Genomic DNA, 25,749 nt, shown 5'->3' with positions numbered 1-25,749 from the left:
GACCTTTGTGGGTGCTTAGAGTTGATTAGCTGACACTGAGTTTTCAATAATTTTACTAAAACTTTTTTACTGAATTCTAATTTTTGGAGACACTGAATTTCAAGTTTTCATTATCCGTAAGCCGTAATCATCAAAATTACAAGAAACAAAGGCTTGGGAAGGCTTTATGTGTAATGATTCTACACGTGAGTCACTTTCCAAGATGTCTGTCAATAAACATTGCACTTTAACACAATATTCACATTTTTTGAGATATACAGCACCTGTAAATAGCCTATCTTCAAAAATGTGTTTACACATGCCTGATCTGATGGTTTCCAGTAGAATGGTGGGAATGTGGCTCCATATGGATTTAGAGGGCTTCATCAAGGGCATTTGCAATTTATATCACATTTCTATTTTTATAAGCTTCCTTTGGCATTCATTGCTAAAGGTTTTCAATAGACTTTAAATCAGGCATCATTCAGAATGGTCCAAAATAAGCACGTTTTTTTTTTCTGGAATAGGCCCTTTGTCAAGCAGTGATTGTAAGCTGCAGCGCTGAAAGATCTAGTCATCACCACACAGACGAGGATCCTCAGTCAAGAGGGAAGCACGCTGCACCATCTCCTTACAGTCAACCACCAGGGGAACATCAAAGCTGTACAGATATGTTTTATTTCTTTGTGAATATATTTGTTTTATGTTAATTAGACTATATTCTCATTTTCCATGTTTTTGGGAAGGGTTTTAACACCCTCTCTGTATAAATACGTGAGTGTATTCCATATAAGGGAGATGAGCCGAAAACCAGAATCAAATAATACAAGGTGAAATGCCAACTGGGGGGCAATTTGTTGAGACACAATAGATAAACCATCCTGAATAAACTCTGTAACCAAATCTTTCCCTCTCACAATCTTCACTTCTTGAACACGATTCAAATAGTGCTTTTCCCAAATTTGACGTGATTTATCGTGGAAAACTGCTGGTAAAATCCAATAGCTATACAATATGTTTTTTAAACCCAATCAGAACAGTAACACATCATTAGCATCAAATTTTTGGTTTTCACTCTTGGTTCTTGGTTTTAACACCCCTAAACATTTTGAGTTGCATGATGTTTCTCCTCTGAAAAAAGAAACATTTAAATGCACCATTATAAGACCGAACGCCACGCTAATGCTCATGATGAGTCTCTGTACAATTCTAACTGACACGGTCGTATAACATTATTAGGAAACTGCTAAAAAAAAAAACTTTGTATGCTCTGACAGTTTTCTGGTGAAACATGAATGACAACTGTAGAAGATTAGATCTGAACACCACTGCTCTATGGCTTTCTATCTCTGAACCTGAATCTCGTCCTACTGAAAAGGATCTGGTTTGCGTGTCTTCTAAATTCCTGCGTTGCATAAATGTTGTCAGCCATATCCGTCTACCAGCCCCAGCCCACCCTGCACTTTACTTCACACAGTTCAGGATTTTGGTCCCTAGTGAAGCCCAGAGGTCTGACCACGAGCAGAAGCTCAATTCTTCCAATAATCCCCCAGAAGCTACAAGGAAATGGAAAACCATGAAATTCCAGGGTAGAATCAGTCCAACTTATTTTAATTTGAACAGTCAGCTGATAAACAAGCATGTCTAAGGCTGAACCAGGTCAGTCCGCACCAGACTGTAGTGGGAAAATGTACTTTCATATTGTGGTGAAGCTTAACTAAAATGATTTATGCTTGTCAGCGAGGTCCGCATGGTTTTAAGCATGGGGATGAAGAAACCAAGAACAACTTGGTTCTCCCAGTGGGAAAAACAGACAAAAAAAGACAGAGAGAAGTGTGACTTTGTTCTCTGGTGAGGATGCCAACATTCCACTTTATCTTTACATTAATGATTTAATAGGTATTTCTTTTGTAAGTGACCATGGTACAAGCGGAACAATGCTCTTCGAGGTGTCCTTTATCAGAAATTAATGGACTTTAGTTTCTCAAAATTGACACCTCGTCAGGCATTATTCCTTACTTATTGCACCTTCTATATTTTCAAGTTCTTTCTCTTTTGTGTGGCTTTAAATAATGAGGCGAATATGTGTTTAATTTTAGCTACACAACCTGTAGTTACAGGTTCTGCTATAGACAGGAATGTCTGTTTCCTGTTAAACCTTTTGATGTCCCAACATTAGGCTACTATGCATATACAATACAGCCCAGAAGTGGACTAAGTAGGTCCTGTGTCCTGTTTTGGACCAAGCACAAAGCACAGATAAAAGCAGAAGGTTCCGTTAGGAAGATTATCCGCCGTAAAATATTGCCAAATTTATCATATGAGTCAATAACATCTCCAATCAGGATTGGTCGAGGCCCAAATGGCACTGGTGACTGACACGGTACCGGTGAAAATCGGGCTACTGTTGGTCAGCAAAGATGAAGGGGAGGAAGACAACATGTCTGTAGTCTGAGAGACAAGAGGAAAAGCAAGAGTCTAGGTCTGAGAGTGGGAACTTTAAATGTTGGGACTGTGGCAGGAAAAGCTAGAGTTGGCTGATATTATGCAGAGGAGGAAGGCAAACCTACTTTGTGTTCAGGAGACCAAGTGGAAAGGTAGCAAGGAAAGAAGCTTAGGAGCAGGATTCAAGTTGTTCTATCCTGGTGTGGACAGGAAGAGAATGGTGTAGGAGTTATCCTGAAAGAGGAGTTTGTCAGGAATGCTTTGGAGATGAAAAAAGTGTCAGGGTGATGGGTATGAAGCTACGAATTGAAGGTGTGATGTTCAGTGTTTTTAGTGGTTATGGTCCACAGGTGGTAGACATGAGTAAGACCCGAAGGAGAAACTCTGGAGTAGTAATGCAGATTAAGTGATGCAGAATATCCCCAGAGAAGAGGGAGACTGATAATGATGAAGATGAAGAGATCAAAGGCAGAGTAGAGGACATAGAGGTGAAACTCTTAAAAAAGGAGACAGTTGTCTAGCTTTCAGGGAGGAGTTGAGACAGGCATTAAAGGCCAGAAGGTGCTTCTGGATTTCTGGACAACCGCAGCTACTGCTGTCAGGGAGACAGGTAGGAGCATACTTGGTATTTGCTCCGGAAGGAAAGTTGACAACTAGACTTGGTGGTGGAACAGTACAGGAGAATGTTTCAAGAAAGAGTTAAGCTAAAAGCTCTTTCCCACGGAATCTGTCATCTGTGCATTTTGCTCTCCGTCACAAATGGAAGCCACTCTAGTCAATGCTGTAGTTGCTGCAGCATGACGGAAAGGCCGCCTTCATCACCTGTCAGAGACACAGATCGAGTCCATTCCTGACAGATGATGGAGCATACCTGAGTCTGAAAGGGTCTAATTGGTAAGGACTTTACAGCCAAAGCAGAAGTGTGCCAGCATTCGGCATGATATGTGGTGTGCACATAGTGCATTTAGTAAAGAAGGAGGTAGGAAAAGGAGTCTGTATGATTCCTATCAAAGCTACAACAAAATATTAAGTTGCAGGTACCATCATGTTTGTCCAGGCCCGTTTCATTTTTAAATGATTCTGTTGAATCACAATTCAAAAAGCAATGTATGATTTTCATTGGTTAATTTTCAGTACTTTTTTTATTTAATATTATTTCAGTGACCATTAAGAGATTTTCTTTGATTAATGCAGGGCTACCTACCATGACTGTATAATTGTGGTTGGACAGGGAAAGTTCACTTTTGTTTACATGCAGCTCTATGTATTCATGGCTGTCACCATGTGAACTCTCCACTTCCCATTTGAACTTGCTATTTTCCTATAAACTCATCTCTTGTGAGTCCAGTTGCCTGAGCTGATTTTAAATGGATCCAGTGTGAAGTACCACACTTAGCGACGGGTGAGGCAATGGACACAGAACGTAGTCGGTGTGAGGGAGGCGCAAGAAGAAGTAGGACACAGTGGCAACTGAAGACAGTCCTCAGGAGAAAAGAGAGCTGCAGTGTAAGGTGAAGGTAGAGCTAGCCAAGCCAAACATGGGGTGTGCAGTGACTTGAATGACAGGTTGGACAGTAAGGAGAGAGAGAGAAGTTTTTAGATAGAATGGTGAGGCAGAGAGACAGAGATGGGAAGGATGCTCAGCAGGTTAGGGTTATTAAGGATTGAGACAGAAATGCACTGACAGGTCCAACGAGTGTGATAAGAAGATGGAAGGAGTACTTTGAAGAATTGATGAAACTGAGAGAGAGCAAAGAGCAGACTAAGTGACCATTATGGATCAGCAAGAAGCAAAGATTAATAAGGATGGAGTTAGGAAGGCATTGAAAAAGAGTGGAAAAGCAGCTGATCCTGGTGATATACCTGTGGAGGTATAGAGGTGTCTAGGAGAGGCTGCAGTAGAGTTTTTGACTAGGCTGTTAAATGAGACCGTAGACAGCGGGAAGATGCCTGAAGAATGAAGGAGAAGTGTCTTGGTACACATTTTCAAAACATAAAGGGAGATGTGTAGAGATGTGGCAACTAAAGAAAAATGCAGTTGGTCAGTTATACAATAAAGTCATGGGAAGAAGTAGTCGAAGCTAGAATAAAGTCAGAAGTGAGCAGCTGTGAGCAGCAGCATGGTTTCGTGCCAAGAAAGAGTACTACAGATGGAGTATTTGCTTTGAGGATGATGATGATGGAGAAGTACAGAGAGGGTCAGAGGGAGCTGCATTGTGTTTTCAGAAATGCGTTAGAGTGGTGCAGGACATGCATGAGAGCTGTAAGACAGTGGTGAGGTGTGCTGTAGGTGTGACAGAGGAGGTCAAAGTGGAAGCGGGACAGCATGCAGAATCGACGTTGAGACCCCTTCTTGTTTGCTGTGGTGATTGACAGCTTGACAGATGAGGTTAGACAGGAATCTCCATGGATGATGATGCTTGAAGATGGCATTGTGATCAGTGGTAAAAAGCAGGAGGTAGAGGTAGCAGAGATTGAGATGTTGAGGTTCTCTTTGGGAGTGATGAGGATGGATAAGATCAGGAATGCAAACACCAGAGGAACAGCTCCTGTTAGATGTACTGGAGATACATCCAGAGAGGCCAGACGGAGATGGTTTGGACTATGTACAGAGGAGGGATAGTGAGTACAATGATAAAAGGATGCTAAGGCTGAAACTGCCAAGCAGCAGGCCTATAAGAAGAACAAAGAGGAGATTTATGGATGGAGGTAAAGAGGACATGAAGGTAGTTAGTGTTAGAGAAGAAGATGCAGAATATGGAGACAGATAACTCGCTGTGGCGACCCCTGAAAGAGAAAAGCCGAAAGAATACAAAGTTTACTATGCATATGTGGTATAACAAAGAAATTCTTAAAATAGAGTTCCAGTATGTGAACTCTAATTCAGACATTCCAAGAGATTTAACCTTAAACCACATACACTTCGCTCTGTGACAGATCCATATAAGAAACTTAAGGTAGTTCGATTTTAAAAGTGACCTAAAAGCATTTTTCCAGTATTGAACTTTGTAAGTTATCACACAGTTTTTCAGCACACTTTCCCACGTGGCATTTCAACCCTTGTGATTTATATGAGACATTTATGTTTAAACCAGAGGGCAAAGCATTTAAGATACTCTGCCTTTTATGAACTACATGGTACTCGCCAAGAATAAACCATTACTCTGAAAAACAAATAAAAAAGAGAAATAAGTACATATGCTGTTAAAAATCACATGTATTCACTCGTATTCATGTAAGGGTTGACCCAGGTCAATCCATCATATATATATATATATATATATATATATATATATATATATATATATATACACACATATACAAGGACCCTCTCATGCATCTTATTTGAGTGTTAGATGAGCACTAAGTGCTATAAGCGCGCTGGTGCAACTATCTGATCACAAACTCATCCATCACTTGAAAAACCTTACAAAAACAAGAGCACAGACTTAAGAGGAGAAGACCAAGGAGTGTTTGGTAGTATACGGGAAAAGTGAGCGTACACATTTGTGCTTCTGGTGACCTGAGAGTACAGTTAGTGTGAATAAATCTCTAAGCGCAGCTTCCATTAAGGCCCTTTCAACACAATGCCACTCTTTCTCGGAGCCTCTGTCTGATGGAAATCTGCTTTTGTTGCAACAGTTCAATGTCTCTGCCATCTCCTGATGGAAGGACAGAGAAAGGATCGTCTGAAAGGGTTTCTATAGTTTTGTTTTTCCACGCAGTTCAGACCCATGCATGTACGCAGACATGCACGCCCGACGAATCACATTCAGTCCTTGCTCTTCAACAATGAAATCAATGCTCTGAGTTCTACACACAGCACCTCGCACTGCCAGAAGCTTCTTGCGATCAAACACTACATCGAGTTCTGCAAGTGCGGGTGATAGAAAACAGTGCCGCTTTTGTAGTTTGGCCTTGTCGATAATTAAAACAGTATTTAGTCAGTCGTTTTTGATGAATGTTTTCTCATTTATGTCTCATTTGCTGTATTTTTTTTTTGTCTTTTCATTTGTTGCGACGTGTTTCTTTTCAAAGTAATTTTGTTCAAATCGGCTTAACTTACTCGTTACCGGAGAAACAGAGATTTTGGCAAGCAAACCGGTAAATTTTTCACTTGTCCTGACAGGTGACCAACTAGTCATCAAGTGTTGATAAGTTGCACTGGCAAGAGCGCTCCTCTATCTGGTTGTTGTTACAAAGTAATTTCTAGACCCATTCTAGAATTGTTGAAGTGTTTAAAATTATGTCAGAAGAAGTAAAAAGAGGTTAAAAGCTACTTCAAAGAAAGCTGGGTTTTTTTATTTCATGTGAACACATGTACATTCAGGCTGCAATTCGGTGAGAGCAGAATTTTTAGCAGGTAACAGGAAGGCTTAATAAGGGAAACAACAAGGAAAAGTCACTCCGTTCTATTCTTTTTTACGTCATGGGACATGCTGTATTTTTAAATGCTGGGGGCCTTTTAAAACGTCAGAGCTACATTGTCTCTCAAATCATTCACATTCTGAGCCACAAAATATTTTTAATGTATTGATTATACAGGTATTTCTGTTAAGAAAGGAGAGATAAAATGAAAATATAAACAGTACTAACAACCTATATATTGTTTTAACATATCTGGAATTACTCAGTTTTATCTCTTGAGTCGCTTACAGCATTAGCAAGTTATTTTATTCTTACACTGTAAAAGAACCTGTAAGGAAATTAATTAAATACAGCTAAATTGGCACGCTCGTGGCGCAGCGGGTAGCGTGACCCATGTTTGGAGGCCTTTGGTCTTTGACGCGGTCGACCCAGGTTCAAATCTGACCCACAGTCCTTTGCTGCTTGTCTCTCCCCTTCTTCCACCCCCTTCTTGTCAGTCTACTGTGAATAAAAAGTGAGCCACTAAAGCTGCAAAAAAAAAAAAATAATAATACAGCTAAATCAATGCCCTTATTAGGTCTTAGCTCCCAAGCAATGGAGGATGATGAATGTGTTGTCTTTCAACTCCACAACATTGCTCTGATTTTAGAACAGCAGACACATCTAGTCTTAATAATGTTGTTGTTTTCAGCTGAGGACATCTACAGTTTTACATTTTAATATCTTTTGAGAAAGAAGCCCACAGTTATTGTATTGGTTGGACCTGGACACACTAGACTGTAGCTCATTGCCTGCATGACCTTAAATGCATTTGTCGCAGTTAACTCTAACCACCTGCAGAAAATCTACACAGGCACTGTCACACAGAACTAATAAGAGGCAAACACACGCACACAATCCCACATTAACAGTAGCGCACATAAGGTCTCATGGAAGACAGAAACGGGGCCGTGAGGAGACTCAAAATGAAAATAAGTTAATGTACAAACACACAAACACAGACAGTGACCTCCACAGATGCATGACTGAAAGCATCTGACTTGACGACTTGATTCAATTACAGGCAGGATACAATGGAGACAAATAGGGAGGTTCTTTGGGTCAAAAAACGCATTAGAGGAAGGCAGACCCCTCAATATAACTTTGGAATCAGGGAAGTATGTTTTTGTTTAAGAATATTCGAAATAGGAGAAACTGTTGTAAATCTTTTAGATTTCTCATTTAGAATGTATGCAAGCAACACTTAAAATGTTAAGAGACAACAAAGGAGAAGTAAGGTCATTATGGAAGATTGTACAATAAGGATTTTGTATAAAAGAAGTGTCCAGAAATGATTTAATGATTTCTGGCTTTGGCAAATAATCATGAATTAGGTGAAAACATGTTTGAATATCTTTAGTCCACAATATTATGAAAAGATATGAGTTGAAAGAAATCTCATCACAAAAGGGCCAGGACCCATATCCACTGCTTGATGGGCGTGACCTTCAAACCCTCAGGCAGAACTATAAAGAGGGGAAAAAAAAAAGCATCATGCCATCATGATCACATGGCCTTACTAAAACAAAATATCCCCAGTTTTATGTAATAAACATTGGGTCACATGGATTGGAAGTAACTATTGTCACCAACAACAATCTACTGCTGCTTAGATGAGTCACTTCCTTCTGCTTTTATGGCATAAAACACAAAGTTCTGCGTGCATGTTACAGGACTCTCTGCTGTCTTTTTTATAAAGAAATCAAGTTACTTAACTAAATTAATATTTAAAGAAAAAATGGTTCTAACAATAAAAGCTTTGGTTTTGGTTTTTTTAAGCCATTCAGAGGAGCCATTGCTGGTGTGCTTTAGCTCAATACAGCTGCACCACAAGTTGGTCCTGTTTATTGCCATAGATTACATTTTTGCCCAGCTTGTTTTTTAACGGTCCAATCAGAAACACGGACAGTAACTGAGGCAAGTGATGTCAGCAGCGTTTTAGATGTTGTTCTGGGTCCGTCTATGACTACGTGAATGAGTCATTGGTGCACTCGAGGAGTAATGTTGGTAACCCAGCCACTCATGGGAAGGCTTACCAATGTTTCACGTTTTCTCTATTTTCGAATAAAAACTCTCACTGGGGTTTGCTGGCATCCCAAAGTCTTAGAAATAGCATTTGAACCCTTTCGGGACTAGAAGATGTCAGTTATATTGTTTCTCATTTGTTTGTGAATTTCCTTCGATTGGGGTATGATGTGTTTCTTTTGGGATCTTTTAACTTACGTCATGTTGTCAGACAGGTTCTGAGTAACTTCTTTATTTTAAAAGTCCAGGCCTGGGTGTGGCTCATGAAATTGAACCCAGCTTTCCTAAAAGAAAAAATCTTGAATCAGTTAATTCATTTTAAAAACATGGGCAATTATGTTTAAAAATATTAGCAGGTTGGTGTTGAATGGCCTTTTCCCTTATTCTATGAAATGTAAAATATCCCCTTATACTAACCTCTGTTTAATTAAAAAATGTAAGAAATCTGAAGAAAGATGAAAGGGTGCAAATACTACAGAATCTACAGTATTGTATGATAACAATGGCAAACAAAGCATGAATGTAGCGGATCTCAAATACATTGGCCTACGAAGTATTGCATTCATGTTGTATATATGGAGATCCCAATGACTATTGTGGTTGGAAATATTGTGCAGATCTTGATTTAAAACAGTCTTGATCAATCTGGCAACAAACTACTATAGCAAATAAAGTTTTTTTCCAGATTTACTTCTTAGTCTGGTTGATTTGTTGCATTGCACCTTTTAATTACTCACTTCATTTAACAAAACCTTTTTTGAAAAAAACAACTCAAATCAACTTTTAGGTTTGTTTCCTTTCATTTGTGATAACAAACACACATTGAAAGTAGATAGGGCTAGAAAGAAGAATAACACTAAATAGGAAGGGAATAAAAACAATGTAAAATGCATGTATATTCCTGCATGGATACCTATATTCAGCAGCAGTTATAATGTCTAGACAGGTTGTGATGTTAAAGGCAAGTCGTCTTATCACATTACCAGTTTACATGTATGCATACCTGACGTTGAAGGCTATTTGCTATAGAAAATAACGCCCCCACAGTAATTAAAAAAAATAATGGAAAAAAACAATTTTTTTTTGTATTAAAGATCTGCAATCTTTTGGACATTTTTAAACCCTTACAGATAATTTCAGCCCAAAAATATTAAATAGTTTTCTTTGGAATAATTAATTTTAAAGCGACATTTTTGGTTTCAAAACCTTAACAGCACAATATTCCCATTGTGTTATAGACGATCCCTCCTCAATTCAGTCAGTGAATAGACAACATTGCCACAGCAATTTCATTATTCGTTCATTCATTTCTAATGGATTATGGCCGTAATGGCGAACTCCGTAAATGACAACAGCAATGAAATGTTTTCCATTGTATCCCATAAACAAATGAGGAATATATTATATAAAACGAAAGCTTACAATGTCCAAAAACGTCCTCTCCCTGAACCACAACTTACACAACTAATGTGCCTGGCAATTATACATCACTGACAGCAGAGCATTGTATTGCCGTGTAGACAAGGACGCACCTCAGTACCTTGACCCCTTCTTCTTGGCCCACAGCTTTTAAAACCAATGTTTCCTTTTGATATACAGCATCACTCATTTTCTTGTCAAGTCTAAATGAACCTGGGTAATTAGAAATCTATAAACAAAGAAGAATGAAACATTTTCTGGGCTGCCTTTGTGAGTTGGAGTAGGTAGGATGGATTTCTAATGGATGTAAATAGGAACACCAGAATCGGTGTTCTGAGACCTTGTTCAGACCTCAAAAGAAACAAAGAATTTATTCAAGCAAAATCATTTCATAAACATCGTGCTGCCATTATGTCCTTCTACCTGGGACAATCAAAACAAACATGGGTCTTTTCTCCGTACTCCTTTGGATGATTAAGTTCACGCGGAGGACTAACCATCTAAAGTGGATGAGAAACAATATCCCGGACCACAGGATCAATGCAATCCTGAGGCAGTTCTTTTCTTTTTCTTAAACTCATTCAAGAGACTGCATTAGTGCATTCTCAGTGGCATTTTTTTTTTTTTTGCTGTAAATTTATCCACAATCAACAAGCAAGATCTGTCACATGTACTTTTTTATCAACATATTGAGAATAAAAAAAATATATATTTAAATAAATCGCATAAAGCAAGAAACAAAGGCATGAAAATGATAATAATTAATTTTTTTATTCAAATTGTTGTAGGGGCTCTAGTCTGGATGTGCAAAGTTGGTAGCAACATATCCCAAAAAACTTCCAGCTGTAACACAGGAAAGTTCTACTGGATGTTGTTTGTTCACCTAGGTCTCTGACAAACCCCTAAGGCCTTCACAGACCAGCTGGATTCACATTGAGTTAGAACTACACACACACACACACACACACACACACACACACACACACACACACACAAGAACTACACACAGATACACATAGGGATGGTAGCCTAGTGGTTAGAGCAGGCCGCTTGTGTCCTGTTGAGACTCCAAGGTTATGGGTTAGAATCCCACAGATTGTCACTCAGGGTCCCTGAACAAGACCCTTAGCCCCAGAAAGGCAAGGCAAGTTTATTTATAAAGCACTTTTCAGTGACAAGACTATTCAAAGTGCTGTACATGAAAAAAACAAGAAAGGAAGAGGAAAGAAAAACATTACAGAAAGGGAAAAACATTACAGAGGTAAGCACATCGCATTGATTAGTAGCAGCAGGTCAGATGCAATATAAGACGATTTGGACTACAAACTTCATTAACATTTAAAGGCAACTCTAAACAAATAGGTTTTTAACCTTGATTTAAAGGAACTCAGGCACTATTACAGTCCTCTGGGAGTTTGTTTCAGATAAGTGGAGCGTAAAAACTAAATGCTGCTTCTCCATGTTTAGTTCTGGTTCTAGGTTCTGCAGAGTAGGCTGGAGCCAGAAGACCTTAATGGTCTGGAGGGTTGATACACTGATAACAAGTCTGTGATGTATTTAGGTGCTAAGCCATTCAGGGATTTATAGACTAACAGAAGTATTTTAAAGTCTATTCTCTGAGATACAGGGAGCCAGTGTAAGGACTTTAGAACTGGGGTTATGTGCTCTACTTTCTTAGTCTTAGTGAGGACGCGGGCAGCAGCGTTCTGGATCAGCTGCAGCTGTCTGACTTATTTGGCCGACCTGTGAAAACACCGTTGAAGTAATCGAAGCAACTAAAGATAAATTCATGGATTAGTTTTTAAAGATCTAGATCCTACATTAGTCCTTTAATCCTGGAAATATTTTTCAGGTGATAGAAGGCCCACTTTGTAATTGTTTAGATGTTTTTCGAGGTTCAGGTCTGAGTCCATCACTACTCCCAGATTTCAGGCCTGATCAGTGGTTTTTAGCTGAAGCGACTGAAGCTGTGCACTAACTTATGATCGCTTGTCTATTGGTCCAAAAATAATTAAATCAGTTTTGTTTTTATTCAATTGAAGAAAATTTTGGCACATCCATGTATTCATTTCTTCTAAGCATTTACTCAGTGCTTGAATGGGTTCATAGTCACCTGGTGACATGGTGATGTAGAGCTGTGTGTCGTCTACATTGTTATAGTAACTGATGTTTTTTTTATTGATCTGAGCTAGAGGGAGCATGTATATACTGAATAGGAGGGGACCCAGGATGGACCCTTGGGGAACCCCACATGTGATTTTTGTCGCCTCTGATGTAAAGTTACCTACTGACACAAAAAAGTCCCTGTTCTTTAAGTAGGATTTAAACCAGTTGAGTGCTGTACCAGAAAGGCCAGCCAAATATGCCAGGCACTCTAATAGAATCGAGTGATTAACAGTAGTGAATGCTACACTGAGGTCCTGAGTGTGGTTCTTCCACAATCTGCATTTATATGGATATCATTTAACACGTTGACAAGGGTGATCTCTGTACTGTGGTGAGCACGGAAACCTGACTGGAAAACGTCAAAGCGGCTGGTCATTGTATTTAAACAATCCCGCTCAATGGCATCTCTGGCATGATAGGTTAAGCAGGGCACAAAAACTCAACACCTTTGGCAGCAACTAACTATTTTTGCATGTTCATAAATTGTAATTAAACAGATAAGTTAGCATAAACCAACACTAGAATGCCGTTTTATATAAGCTAAATGTAATTTAATTTTTATACAAAAAATACAAATAAAGGGTCACTAACGATGCTGGATAATTGATGATTTATTGAACAGAAAAGATTGAGCTAGCAAGTCAACCAAAACTACATGGCGCACATTATCCAGCAGAACGTAAACGTAACGTGTGCAATTCCAGTATTTTTAGAGGACATTCTGAGCTTGGGGCCGTAGTATTTGTGCCCCACGGAGATCTACTGAGAGCGTGTTGGGCATGCGCACTGCAATTTCAGATGTTCATTATTTAAACAAGCATTACAAGGTGCTTCGAGAGGATTTAGCCCACTGAGCTTGTCAGTATTCTGGCAGGCTTAGATATATATACATAAATGTTTATAACAAAATGTTATTGGCAAGGGAATTGGCCTTTTTTCTTTATAATAATACTCTATAAAGAACGACCTTGTCCCACTGATTATTGTGAACATAGAGCTCCACAGCGACATCGTGTTAGTGAGTGCGATTGGGTGAATGTGGCTATAGTGTGAAGCACTCTGAGTGCTAGCATGACCAGAAAAGCTCTATACAAGTTCAGTCCATTTTATTCACCTCATTCACTTTGTGTGCCTCTGATAGGTGTCTTTTTTGTACAGTTTGTTTTGTGTATTGTTGATTCAGGCAATGTATTAAAATGTATGAACAAATATGCAAATTAGATAATGATGCCATTACCATTAAGATCAGTTCTAGTTGGAGACAGCTTTGTTACTGTAATTGATGTGGATGTTCAGCCTGATCCTTTAATCTTTAGGATTTTCTCAGTAAAGAAGTTAGCAAATTCATCGCAGGCCCTGGTGGAGTGGAGTTTAGACACAGGAGGATTTGTTAACCTGTCGACTCTGGCAAATAAGGCACAAGTGTTATTAATGTTTTTCTTGATTATCTCAGTGAAGAAAGTTTCCCTTTTATTTATCAGTTGCAAGTTATATCTGTAAAGTCTCTTTATAGATGTCATAGTGAACCTGGAGTCTAGCCTTTCTCTACCTGCGATCAGCTTTTTAACTTTTTTCACTTGTAACTGCTGGAGCACTTCTCCGTGGAGATTTTGTCTCCCAAAATACAACATTCATTTTAATTGGAGCAATGCAGTCAATGGTGTCTGAAACGTTAGACTGAAAGTTATCTACTAGTTCATCTTCTGAGTTAAAGGACAAAGTGGAAATAAAAGAGTAAGCTTGGTTAAAGGTTTCAGGCATCGTCCTTAAAGATGTTTTCTAATGGTGTCCCATTGGCTAAATGAGTCATTGGAAATTATGCTTTTAAAGGTAACAGAAAAGGGATCAGATAGGGCAACATCACTTACATTGACCTTGGAAAGTTTAGACCCTTAGTGATGATTAAGTCTAAAATATGTCCCTGTTTGTGTGTTGTTTGTTTAACATGTTGAGTTAAACCAAAGTTTCTAAGTGTGCCTTCAGGGTTGCCAAAATGAATGTTTAAATCTCCCACAATAATTAAACAGTCATAATCAACACATATCACAGATAGGAAGTCATTAAGATCTTTAAAAAAGCTTGATTTGGACTTAGGAGGTCTCTAAACATTCAAGAACATAGTTCACACCGGGCTGTTTACCTGGAGAGCCAAATATATTTAAAAGAGTTAAATGTTCCCAGAAACACCTTTTTTACCCGGAATGCACCCTAGGGTCCTCACAGTGGCAACTGTGAGATTGATAGAGTGCTCCCTAAAAATTAATGGGTTAAATGCAAAGGAGGAATTTCATTGAAATGTATGTTGCAATGTCAAGGTAATTAGTAATTGTTTTTATTAGCTGAACCGTGTCTACTAATTTGCCAAATTCTGAGAGCAGCTGGCTGCACTAGAGTTTATTTAGGAGTATCAGAGTACATACAGCAAAGTACAAACGCAAAGCATACGTTTCAGACTGTCCATCAATCCATTATCTATACCTATTTATCCATGCAGGGTTGTGGAGGGCGGGGGGCTTATCTCCAGCGGCTATTAGCCGAGAGGCTGGGTACCCACTGGACATGTCACCAGTCCACGTCTCATAATTTAAAAAAAAATTATGAGACGTGTATAATTTTTCCTTTAGTATTATGGACCGTTTGTGTATAATATTAAATCCAAATAATAACACTGAAGTTTCTGGTTGCAGCGTGACAAAAAGTGAAAAATGTGTGAATACTTTTGCAAGGCAGTGAATGTGTTTATTTTAGTTTATTTGTTACATACAAGAAAAGCTGGATCATCTAAAAAGCCCTACTGCAAAACACTGCAGGGATTAAAACTAAAAAGCAGTCCGGTTCAAAGTAAAATGATTTCTCTAGAATATTTTAACATGTTCACAAATCAGGTTTTCAGCAGAAAGACAGCGGTCACATTTAAAAGGAGGCAAAACTTAGCTTTTATGAGAGCTAAAAAGCTATTAATTTAACACATCCAAACTAACGGCTGTAACCGAAACCAGGTCTGAAAAGACGTTTTAGTTAATGGAACAGATACTGCATTAAGTGATACTGCAGATGACATCCTGACGGGCAGAAAGGTTCGAAAGATTAGCGGATAGGCCAAAGTGCATCACTCAGGTTTGTTTTTTTCCCCATTCTCTCCCTGACAGTTGCTCTACCGCTAACACCGCCTCCACAATTAGCGTCTTCTCACAGAGAGAGACGCACATACACACATGGACACCCCAGGGCTCTGCACAACCAAAACAGCATAATTAGACATCCCCTAAACAAAGCACATACTCTGTAATTACTCTGTAATGTTACATAGCACAGGGGACTCAACAAAAGCCATTTTCCCTGGATCAACCAGTGGCGCGCGCGCGCACACACAGACGCACAAACACACTCTCTTCCTGTCCCGCGTGTCGGGGACTGTGTACATTTATACTGATTTCACTGGGCAGAGGATTCCCATCACCCGCTGCCGGGCCCGTGAGTATGCAGCAACAGTTTGCGTGTGTTGGACTATTTTAGACCCATTGATCTGTGCATGGCTGCCTAAACATAGGTATAATATAGGTATAACATAGGTATAAACATAGGTAAGTAAGCTGGCGTACCTGACCCCACATTACATTAAAAAGACAGAGGAATTACATTTCTGTCTGTGCTGCTCAGGCCAGGGACGAAGCCCTACTAAGAATAGAAGGCTCAGATAGAATCACGCTCCTCTCTTTGTCTGTCTCGTTGCTTCCCCGTCCCCAGAAAGGGACATGACTAATTTCTACAGACAGAGCGACAGCATAAACACAGGCCCCTAACACTTGTGTTGATACTGTTCTTGACAGGGCTCCCCTCAGCTCCAACAAACTACATCAACCCTCCCCCCCCCCCTCAAACTCGCCAACCCAACACGCTCCCCCTGCTCCTTCCACAATATCTACACCCATATTACCACCGCTGAGCAACCCCCGAGTCAACACAGATATTTCTCCAAGTCCAGCGGCAGTAAATTAAATCTCTGTGCCAAGCCAAGTACTGTGAAATCACATTAGATCTTAATCAGGGACTATTGTGTTCGCTGCATTGAATATTTTTCTCCTTTATTATGGGTGTTGGGCTTTGTTGTTTAAAGTTTGCATGATTATTGTGTCACTGTTACTTTTTCTTTTAAAAAAAAGCGACATTATAATCTGCTCTCAATGATGCAGGTTTTAGACGGCAGAACTCAAAGTGAGAACACTGCAACGTTTTATAAACAGATGTTCTGCAATTGGTGGCTGATCACCTTTTCAACAGCGCACACAAACATTTGACAGGTGAAAGTTATGAAAGTTATATAACAATTTAGCCAGATTTAAACAACTGATCTAGCACTGTTTTAATCAGAGAAGCAGATAAGAGGCCCATGGTCATGGTCACTCTGGAGGAGCTGCAAAGGGCTGATGCTCAGGTATGAGAAAACATTGACAGGACAAATCTGATGCCATTAATTGAAATCCAGATGATGTCCTACCTGCAGTTTCGGACAAGCACAGACACAACAGGAGTCAGTTTTTAGTAGCATGCTTTTATCTACTTTAGTGCCATGTTTGTAATACTTTACCACTATAGGCTCCTTTTGCATTTCAAAATGTAATCCTTTTCCTGACAAAAACTGCACAATTAATTCATGCCAGCACTGGACAAAATGGTCAGCCTCAAAATATGAAACCTATAAAAAACAGAAAATGGATTGTTGGATGGACGGCTGGACAGAACGGAAGGATGGGTGAATAAATGCAATATTTAGAGGAATGGTTTGTTAATTCTAGGAATATAAAACATTTGTGCGTTCTATTTTGTTTTGCATGCTCGTCTAGAACTTAAATCCAATTGCATACTTTTTAGTAAACATAGTTACTTGTGCATTATAAAAAGTACTTTGATTGGCAAAGACTGTAATGCAACATTAGCACAAGTATATTCAGCTGTAGATTAGACCATGGAGAGCAATTGTTATATTCCTGTCCAGAAGATCTTCTGGTTCTGATCCACTCTGCATACCCGGAGCCAGAACCAAACATGGAGAAGCGGCATTTAGTTCCTATGTTCCACAAATCTGGAACAAACTTCCAGAAAGCTGCAAATCAGCTGAAACAGAGAGTTCCTTTAAACCAAGACTAAAAACCCCACCTGTTTATTGTTGCTTATGACCCAAAATAACAGGAACACTGACCAACATATTTGATGTATATATTGATGTTTTCAACTAATACAATTCAATGTTTGTTACTGGTCTCACAACTGGTGACCGTTCATTGAACGGTGTGTTTGATGTTTTCATGACGTAAACCACTTTGAAGTGCCTTGCTGTTGAAATGTGCCATACAAGTAAAACTGACTCGACTTGCAATCTAGGATCTACATGGTTTCTGCACATTGTGGTGTTTTAGGGGCTGATAGGGTGCTCAGGGGGTTGAAGTTGACCCAAAATTGTGGCTCCTGAGCCCAAAGGGAGGCTATAATATAAATGAGTAAGGAAATAAATGTGGAGTAAGGAGTGGTGAAAGCATTACTCTTTCACATTCAGCGGCGCATGCTTTGTGCTCGTTCCATGATGTAAACAAACAAAAAAAAAAAGGCTTTTTTGCCATTTGAGTCATAATTTGCCAATATATTTTTATTGTTGTTTAATTTGGACAAATCATGAAAAAAGTACAAAAAAATTTAAGTTTATGGAAAATAAAACTCACTCATAGTATAAAATGAAAAATTATTTGCTCATCCACCAAGTGATCCAAAGCGTTTGTGGTCTTCTAGGCTCGCTGTCGGTTTGACGTCTTCTTGCAAGCAGATCCTCTTCAACAAACCCTCATCGACAACCAAATGAAATGTGTGAAGTTAGTTGACTACATTTTAAAGATTATCCTAATAACACGCTAACTTCCTTTAATATGTGGTTAAGTTGCTTCTCTTTTTGGCATGTGTTTGTGTGTGCGTCTCCATGTAGCTCGCGTGCTTTTGCACGTTTGAGTGTGGTGGTAGTTTGGAGCCGCTGCATGCCTTTTGTTCGTAAACTTCCCCATCGCTGTCAGGAAAACAGCAGATGCTGCCACGCCAAGTTACTTTTACAGTTCAGAATGATAACTGAACCAAGAGCTCGTTTTTACACTGGAGGAGGAACTGCTCTGACTGTTAAAGTTAAAAAGATATTTTTCTAAGTAAAACCAGTGGATTGATCTATGTGCTCGGCCAAAATTCCCATTCATGGAGCCATTACTTTATTCAGTTCTAACTAACAAGAATTTATATATTAGCTTGAATTTACTGGCAGCTGTAAAATGTCACTTGAAAGTAAAATAAAGCATTGATAAGAAACAGATATTTTAAATATCTGTATAATTAGTCAGCATATCCAGCTACATTCTTCAATTCCTGCTTCTTCTCATAACGTTTTCTTGCAGAGCAATTTGCTTGGGTGCTAAGCTAACTCATATCCTCTTTCTGCTTTGATAGGTCTTGTTAAAAAAGTAGCTTCTAACATTTGCGAGCTGCCTCAGCAAAAGTAGGAACAAGTTGCCAGAGCACAAACCGAGAAAACTCTTCAATTTGTAAGAAAATAGGGATTTTCGTTTTAAAGCAAAATATGCAAGTTGAAGTTATGAAGAAACCCCTCGATGTTTTAAATTGCCATTTTGGAGGTTCTAAAACAGTAAACCCTGTGTTTAAACTCGGCATGTGTTCAGTTTAAAACTCCCCCGAGCTGCATGGAGAAAGCTTATTGAAAGCTTAATTTTTTTTATATGGACTCGCAGCAGAGCGGCGAGAACATCAGATATCAGAAGTTATCGGGATCACATTTGCAGGAGACATAGACAACGAAATGGGGAAGAACATCACAGATTAGCATGGCTCCAGCTAGTTCTGTATGGATAAATCTGACAGAAAACTATCCATCCTGCTCAGTGATCCGCTTGTAGCATCGTAAAGGTTAATAATAATAATGATAATAATAATAATAATGTTTTGGTTGCTTTCTGCGCAGATTTCCCGATCGGACTGTTGTTTGAACACAGCACACAAAGCAAGTCACATTAATCAGTCAGAAAATTTGCATTGCAAAGGGTGAAAACCCAGATTAGTTTGATTGAAATTAAGAAAAAAAAACTTGTTGGGCCTTTTATTGTTTTGCAAGCCTTGCACATGACCGTAAGAAACGACTTTTAGAATTTACCCACAAAATTGTGGCCGTTCACGAGTTGAGACAATTCAGTGGTCGTGCTGAAAATCCCCGCTATTACACCGACAACAGGTCTCATGGGCTGAGTTTGTTCAGGATACTGATAATTTAAATATGGCATACCCCTCAGAAATGTGTGTTACATTAGATTTTTATTGATGTAAGAAGTATTAGTAGTAGTCATGTACACATAATATTAGCATCTATGGAATCAGGCCAATACAAAGTTTTAAGAAATAGAAAAAAACAGACAATTTGTAAGTACAACTAAAGCAGAATTTACACTCTCATGTGTGTGTGAGTGAAGATCTATTGAGGATATGTTTTTTTTCACTCCTAATAAGGACACTTTTTATATAAAAACCCTTCAGACAATGCAGTAGAAGCACCTTTCTGCTTGTTGCTTTTGTCACTGTCCTCTCAGTCTAACTTCCTTTATGTCCTTCAGTTTCTCTTAGCGACAGCCGATGCTCCACCAGTTTTTATGCACCCCTGCTGCAGCCAATATCATTTGAGCAAGGAGCTGTAAACCAAGAGAAGGACAAAAAAGGAAATTATTGATTTGATGTCATTGTCAATTAGAGAAGAAAATGGAGCAAGGGAGCGACAGAGAAATACAGGAGCTGGAGTCCAAAAAAAAAAAAAAAAAAAGAAAGAAAGGAAAGGGAGCTGTTGGCAGCACATGGGTAAACATGACAGTGAAGACAAAAGGCCAAAAAGAAAATGACAACCCTAGAAAAAAAAGCTGTGAATAAAACCTTTCCAGTCCTAAGGAAAGTTTATGTGACTGTTAAAACAAGTTAGCAATAGAAATACATAAATGTGTCTATACTGGAAGCTTAAACTATTTACCCATCATGCACAAACTAAGGTTGTACCAATATGTTCTGTAAAGGAATACTGCCATTGACAAAGGTGGACTGCATTCAAACCGGGCCAAGCTGTACATCATGCATGCATAATATAAGAGCCTGCCTGAATATATTGTGAGTGACAGATATAGAGGAAAGAAGGCAATGTATTGATCCCCCAGAACTAGAAGAAATCAGGTGAAAAGCACAGATGCATGAACAACCAGGATGTTCACACAACATTTACACTGCAACCATAATTGAGATTTATTTGGATTTAACTTTTTGGAAAGTAGTATGCTACTGAAAAATGAAAAGAAAATGCTTTTATGCTCTGGCCAAAACAGCACCAAAGCCTAATTAAATTAGTTAATGTGCTGTACCTTGCAAAAGTATTCACTCCCCTTGACCTTTTTCAAATTGTCTTATATTACAATTACAATATATTTGATTTTAATTGTCTGTGCTACATTCCTCAAATTAGTGTCCAATTGCACAGTGAAAGTAAAATGTTACATAGTTTTTGATTCCAAGAATCCAAGAGGTATGGCCTGCTTTTGGATTCAGTCTCGTCACCGTGATACCTCCAAAAATAAAATCCAGCCCAAGCAATTGTCTACTAAAGTTACCAAATTAGAAAATAGATTGCAAATGTATTAAATTTAACCTCAGTTTAAATCCAGCTATTCCGTGAAGGCCTCAAAGGTTCATGAAGGCCAGAAAAAACCGGAGAGAGGTCGGGAGACAGTTGAGGGTAGGTTTAAAGCAGAGTTTGGCTACAAAACAAAATACCAGCCTTTAACCATCTCACACTAAACATTGTGCAGCAGAAAAACATCACTGAACACATCGTCTCCACTGTGAAACATGGTGGTGGAAGCATCATGCTGTGGGAATGTTTTCCATCCGCAGGGATGGGAAGCTGGTCGGATATAAAAACTGAAACCTGCGATTCACAGTAGCTTTTCATCCTATCAGACTGGACCTGGTTTATTTTTAAAAGAACGGGCATAAACATCAGTCTCTAAATGTGCCAACAATACGGAGTTTTGATATACAATGAATTTTTTTAATGTGAAAAACAATCTCATTTGCCTTTTAAGTCACAATTATCCTCCAGTGTGTGCTGGGCTATACCCCTTTATACCCTGATAAAACGCATCGAACTTTGTGTTGTAACAGGAGAAAGTGTGAAAAACATACTTTTGTAAGCCACTGCATATTCAAAGTGTTCAAACTAACCACAGATCAATCAATGACTGCAACCTATCGATATGCTGGTAAATGTGATCCCCGCCTTCTTGGGGCAGGATTTTGTCCTTTATGTGCCCCATTGCACAAATTACACACCCGTTAAAAAGGAAATAAGTAAGGTGCAGTCTGATACGGTCTGTTTACAATCCATCTGAGTTCACACAAGACCCATCTGGTGGAATGATAAATGTGCATGATTGTCTGTGTCTGCATTTGGGCACATTGTGCAGGAGATTGTAGGGCATTCTGGGGATACTGTTATTTTTCAGAGGACATGATGTCTCATTGCCCGTCACACACACACACACACACACACACACACACACACACACACACAGAGTCAGGCAAGCACACACGCAGTGTGTCACTGTGCATTACTGTTGCTTTCTGTGGGTGCCGCGTCCAGACAATGACAGGCAGGCAGGAGCCACAGCATAATGAGAGAGAGCAGGGGCCTTTGCTTACACACACACACGCACACATACTTCTGCATGCACACTCAAATGCAGAGGGCAGTCGGCTTCACTCCGTCCCCTAACCTCTCAATTACCCAGCAGGCTTTTAGTGCCACTCTGCTCCACTACAGCAAATTACCGAGGGCCCTGTCTCACTTAGAGACCTGTGACTCTGTGTGTGTGTGCGTGTGTTGGAGGGTATGGGTGCTTGACAGAGGTAGAGCAGGAGTGTGTGTGTGTGTGTGTGTGTGTGTGTGTGTGTTGTGCTAAAGCAAGCAGAGCTAAAACGGCGGCTGGAGTCCAGCAGAGGCATGTGAAAAGCTAATAAAAGTGTTTGAATGCAACTGCCATTAGGCTAATACCTCTCCACTGGTTTGACACACGCACACACACACACACACACACAGATACACACATGCAGGCACAGAGGGGCACATCCACAGTAAAAGAGAGGAGCTGACAGGGTTAGCTATTGCTCCCTCTTTTAGATCAAATGTAGCTCTCTGGCTGAGAGAGCTGGCATTTACTGAATGAGATATTAAAGAGTTGTTAGCTGAAGAATACTGATACTAATGGCTACAGATGGCTGTTTAATTGCAACATCATTTGGGGCAACTTCTGAGAAAATCCACACCCCCACCCCTTTTACACCTGCCTCCGTGTGGGTCAGGAAAGCAGCTTGCTGTCATGTCATGCATGTGGAGCGGGGTTCCGTGTTGCCAGATATTGGTGTTATTATTAATCAAGCCACATTGTGGATGACCTGGCAGAAGATCTGCCTCTGTACTTACTAACATCCCTAGGGAAAATACGTAATAAAAGAATAAAAAAAATCTTGATTAGAAATAAAACCTCTCCTTGAAAACTTTTAGAATTGTAACTGAATTTATGCTTTACCTTTAGAAGACGAGTGTCTAGGAATGTCTAATTAGTAATCAATGACTTGCTGTTTCCCTGGGGTGTGAATAGGATGTGACAGAGGCTTAACTCTGTGCTACTCTTCAACATAGACAGACAAGAGAACGTACCATTAAAGTAAAGCAAATGTGTTCAAAATTTGATAAAATTCTTTTTTTAATTAAAACACGTTGGTATCTGAGATCACTTCCATCGCAAAGTATGATATAAAAGGAGTCCGTAATCTTGTTTGAAGCTGTCCAGATCTGTAAATATCTCATTTTGCAGAGAATCAAATATTGTGCTCCATTCGATAAACAAGATTACTATCTCTGATCTTGGAAATCTTTACAATCTATTTGTTTTTTTATTCTGCTTCTGCTATTAACACCAACTTTCTATCGACATTTGTGAAGTTCCCTTGAGAATAAAACAGTGCTTAATTGGTTCCAATTTATTGATGCTTTAAAAGTAAGAATTTTAAGAGTTCCCCATTTGCCAATGAATCGATCAGCTATAACCCAAAGGCAGCTCTACAGTTTCGAATGCAGGTATATTTCATATGTTATGAAAGGAAAAAAAAAATTATATTATTGTGTCGTTTATCAGTATCGGGGGATGGAGATGAAAGGGAACTGGAGATTATTAGGATATGTAACTAATTGATGGTTTAAAACTTTTTCTTTAAATCTTTTTTCCACTGGTGGGTCAATGCGAGCATCAAACTCCATATATTTAAATAATGATTATTGTGTGCAGCTTAGTTGTACAATGGCAGTACCTCGTAACTGCTGGACAGAAGATGTCCATTTAATAATCGGTACATTTAACTTCTGAGAGGAATATTTGGTTTGTAGGACTCTAGCTGTATGGAGGGACAGGTTTACTGCCACAAACAATTTCTAGATATTTGTCATCTTTACTTTTATCGACTTTACAATAAATAAATACAAGAAATTCTGCTCAAATTCTAAGCCCATATGGCCCCTTCCTATTTGAAGCCGTGCTCCAGCTAATTCTTTTTTTTTTTTTCAATACAACCCAATTAACTTTTTATTACAACATAATCTGCTTGTAATAAAAAACAAATGCCAAATACTTTCTTTCAACCAGTAGGTCAATGCAAGTGGTCCGGGTCAATAAACTGTGTGGCACAAGCCTGCTGCAGTCAATGGCATGACACCAGCTCTCAAGTGCTCTCCAGTTCCTATTTTGTAAATTCTTTTGAAATCACACGAAGTTGCACACAGAGCCTTTATTTCCACTTGAATTTATAATTTGTTACATTGTAAAGGTATACATATAAAATAAAATAGCCTTGTAGGTGTGACAGCAGTGTCAAGAGGTTTGGCAAAATGTTCTCTGCTTTACCTGAAATTGCTAAGAACTCAAAAAAATAATAATCTGGTGAAACATACAATCTTTGGCAGACAGTACAAAAAAAAAAAATCACTTAACTAGACTGGGATACGACAAGAAATCAAATAAAATCCACCTGCAGCACATGTCTAATTGGGCAGATTGGTATCATATTGACTAAACTGCAAAATAGATCATTTGTGTCATAAACACAAGATATATGAAATTGGTTAGCCCGAGGAAGCACAGTGTTGGTGTCTAAACGAATGTTCTTTTTTTGCTTGTTTGTGTTTGGATCTGCGGTCCGTGTGTCTGTTGCTCCGCTGTCTATGTCTTTACTGCAGTAAGAGATGTGTTAATTAAGCAACAGCTCTGCCGTGGTGCTGTGCTGAGCGAGAGGCCACAACAGAGACCGAGTGGGAGAGAGGGGGACAGGATCAAAGCGCGGCTCTGTGGCCAGGAGGCCCCCTCTGCGCTTAGATGAAATGCAGCGGTTACAAACTTTAAAGACTTCCTGCCATTAGGCTGGACCTCGTGTCCTTTGCAGGGCAGGGCCTCCTCCTGCCCCCCCCCCTCCCCGAAAACAACGAAAAAGACACAGAACGGGGGAGACAAAGTACAATAGATCCAATTATATAGAATCATAGAGTAGATGCGAACCGTCTATCCACAGACAAAATGTACTTTTTTTTTTTCAGAAAAAATCAAAAATGAAAGGATTCAGATGTGATCGGGGGGGATGCTTACTGAACTTGGAGTAGACCAAGTTTAGACAAAGTTTTAAAAACATACACGGCTGGGAGACAAACTGTGGTGCTCACATCATAACGTGGGCCTGTAGTTCTACGCAAAGTGGGCGAAATCATGTTATAGGAGCACTAACTCCATATTCTTCCACTTTACATCATAAAACAGAACTGTTTCAATGGTACAATGATCCACACACATACCTAAACGTTTTTAAGCACAGTAAGCTAACCTAAATCTCATCCTGGTTTGTGCACGGTGCCTAAAACAGTCCGGCCGAAACGAGAGGTTAAACCGCCTACGCAGAAATACGCTAGAAGCTTGATGATGGCTGCAAAAAATAATGCGGTAGAGCGGCATTTAGCCAAACGAGTGTGGTAGGGCGCATATAACTGAAACCGTAGATAACATGAATAAAGATAGAGAGCATACTTTGAGAACCTTGCATAGCTTTCTTTTCACTTCACTAGCTCCTAAAATCCCCAATGAAATGAAGAAAAGTTTGCGGTTGAAACATGAGGAAAAAGTGTAACAATGTAAG

The 25,749-nt window shown here is 39.3% G+C and overlaps 1 long non-coding RNA gene across 1 annotated transcript in view; it reads right to left on the bottom strand.

Moving 5' to 3' along the window:
- Nucleotides 1-20,063: 20,063 nt before the first annotated feature.
- LOC118566638 overlaps nucleotides 20,064-25,749 on the bottom strand; it is a 114,422-nt gene continuing 108,736 nt past the window's right edge. Inside the window, exon 4 of the long non-coding RNA XR_004933173.1 lies at nucleotides 20,064-20,168. This is a non-coding gene — a long non-coding RNA (uncharacterized LOC118566638). The remainder of the gene's footprint in view (nucleotides 20,169-25,749) is intronic.

This window comes from Fundulus heteroclitus, chromosome 17 (assembly GCF_011125445.2).
Source record: "Fundulus heteroclitus isolate FHET01 chromosome 17, MU-UCD_Fhet_4.1, whole genome shotgun sequence".
NCBI classification, from domain to species: domain Eukaryota; kingdom Metazoa; phylum Chordata; class Actinopteri; order Cyprinodontiformes; family Fundulidae; genus Fundulus; species Fundulus heteroclitus.
Note: the sequence above shows the minus strand (reverse complement) of the source record. Positions and strands in the feature narration are given on the sequence as shown.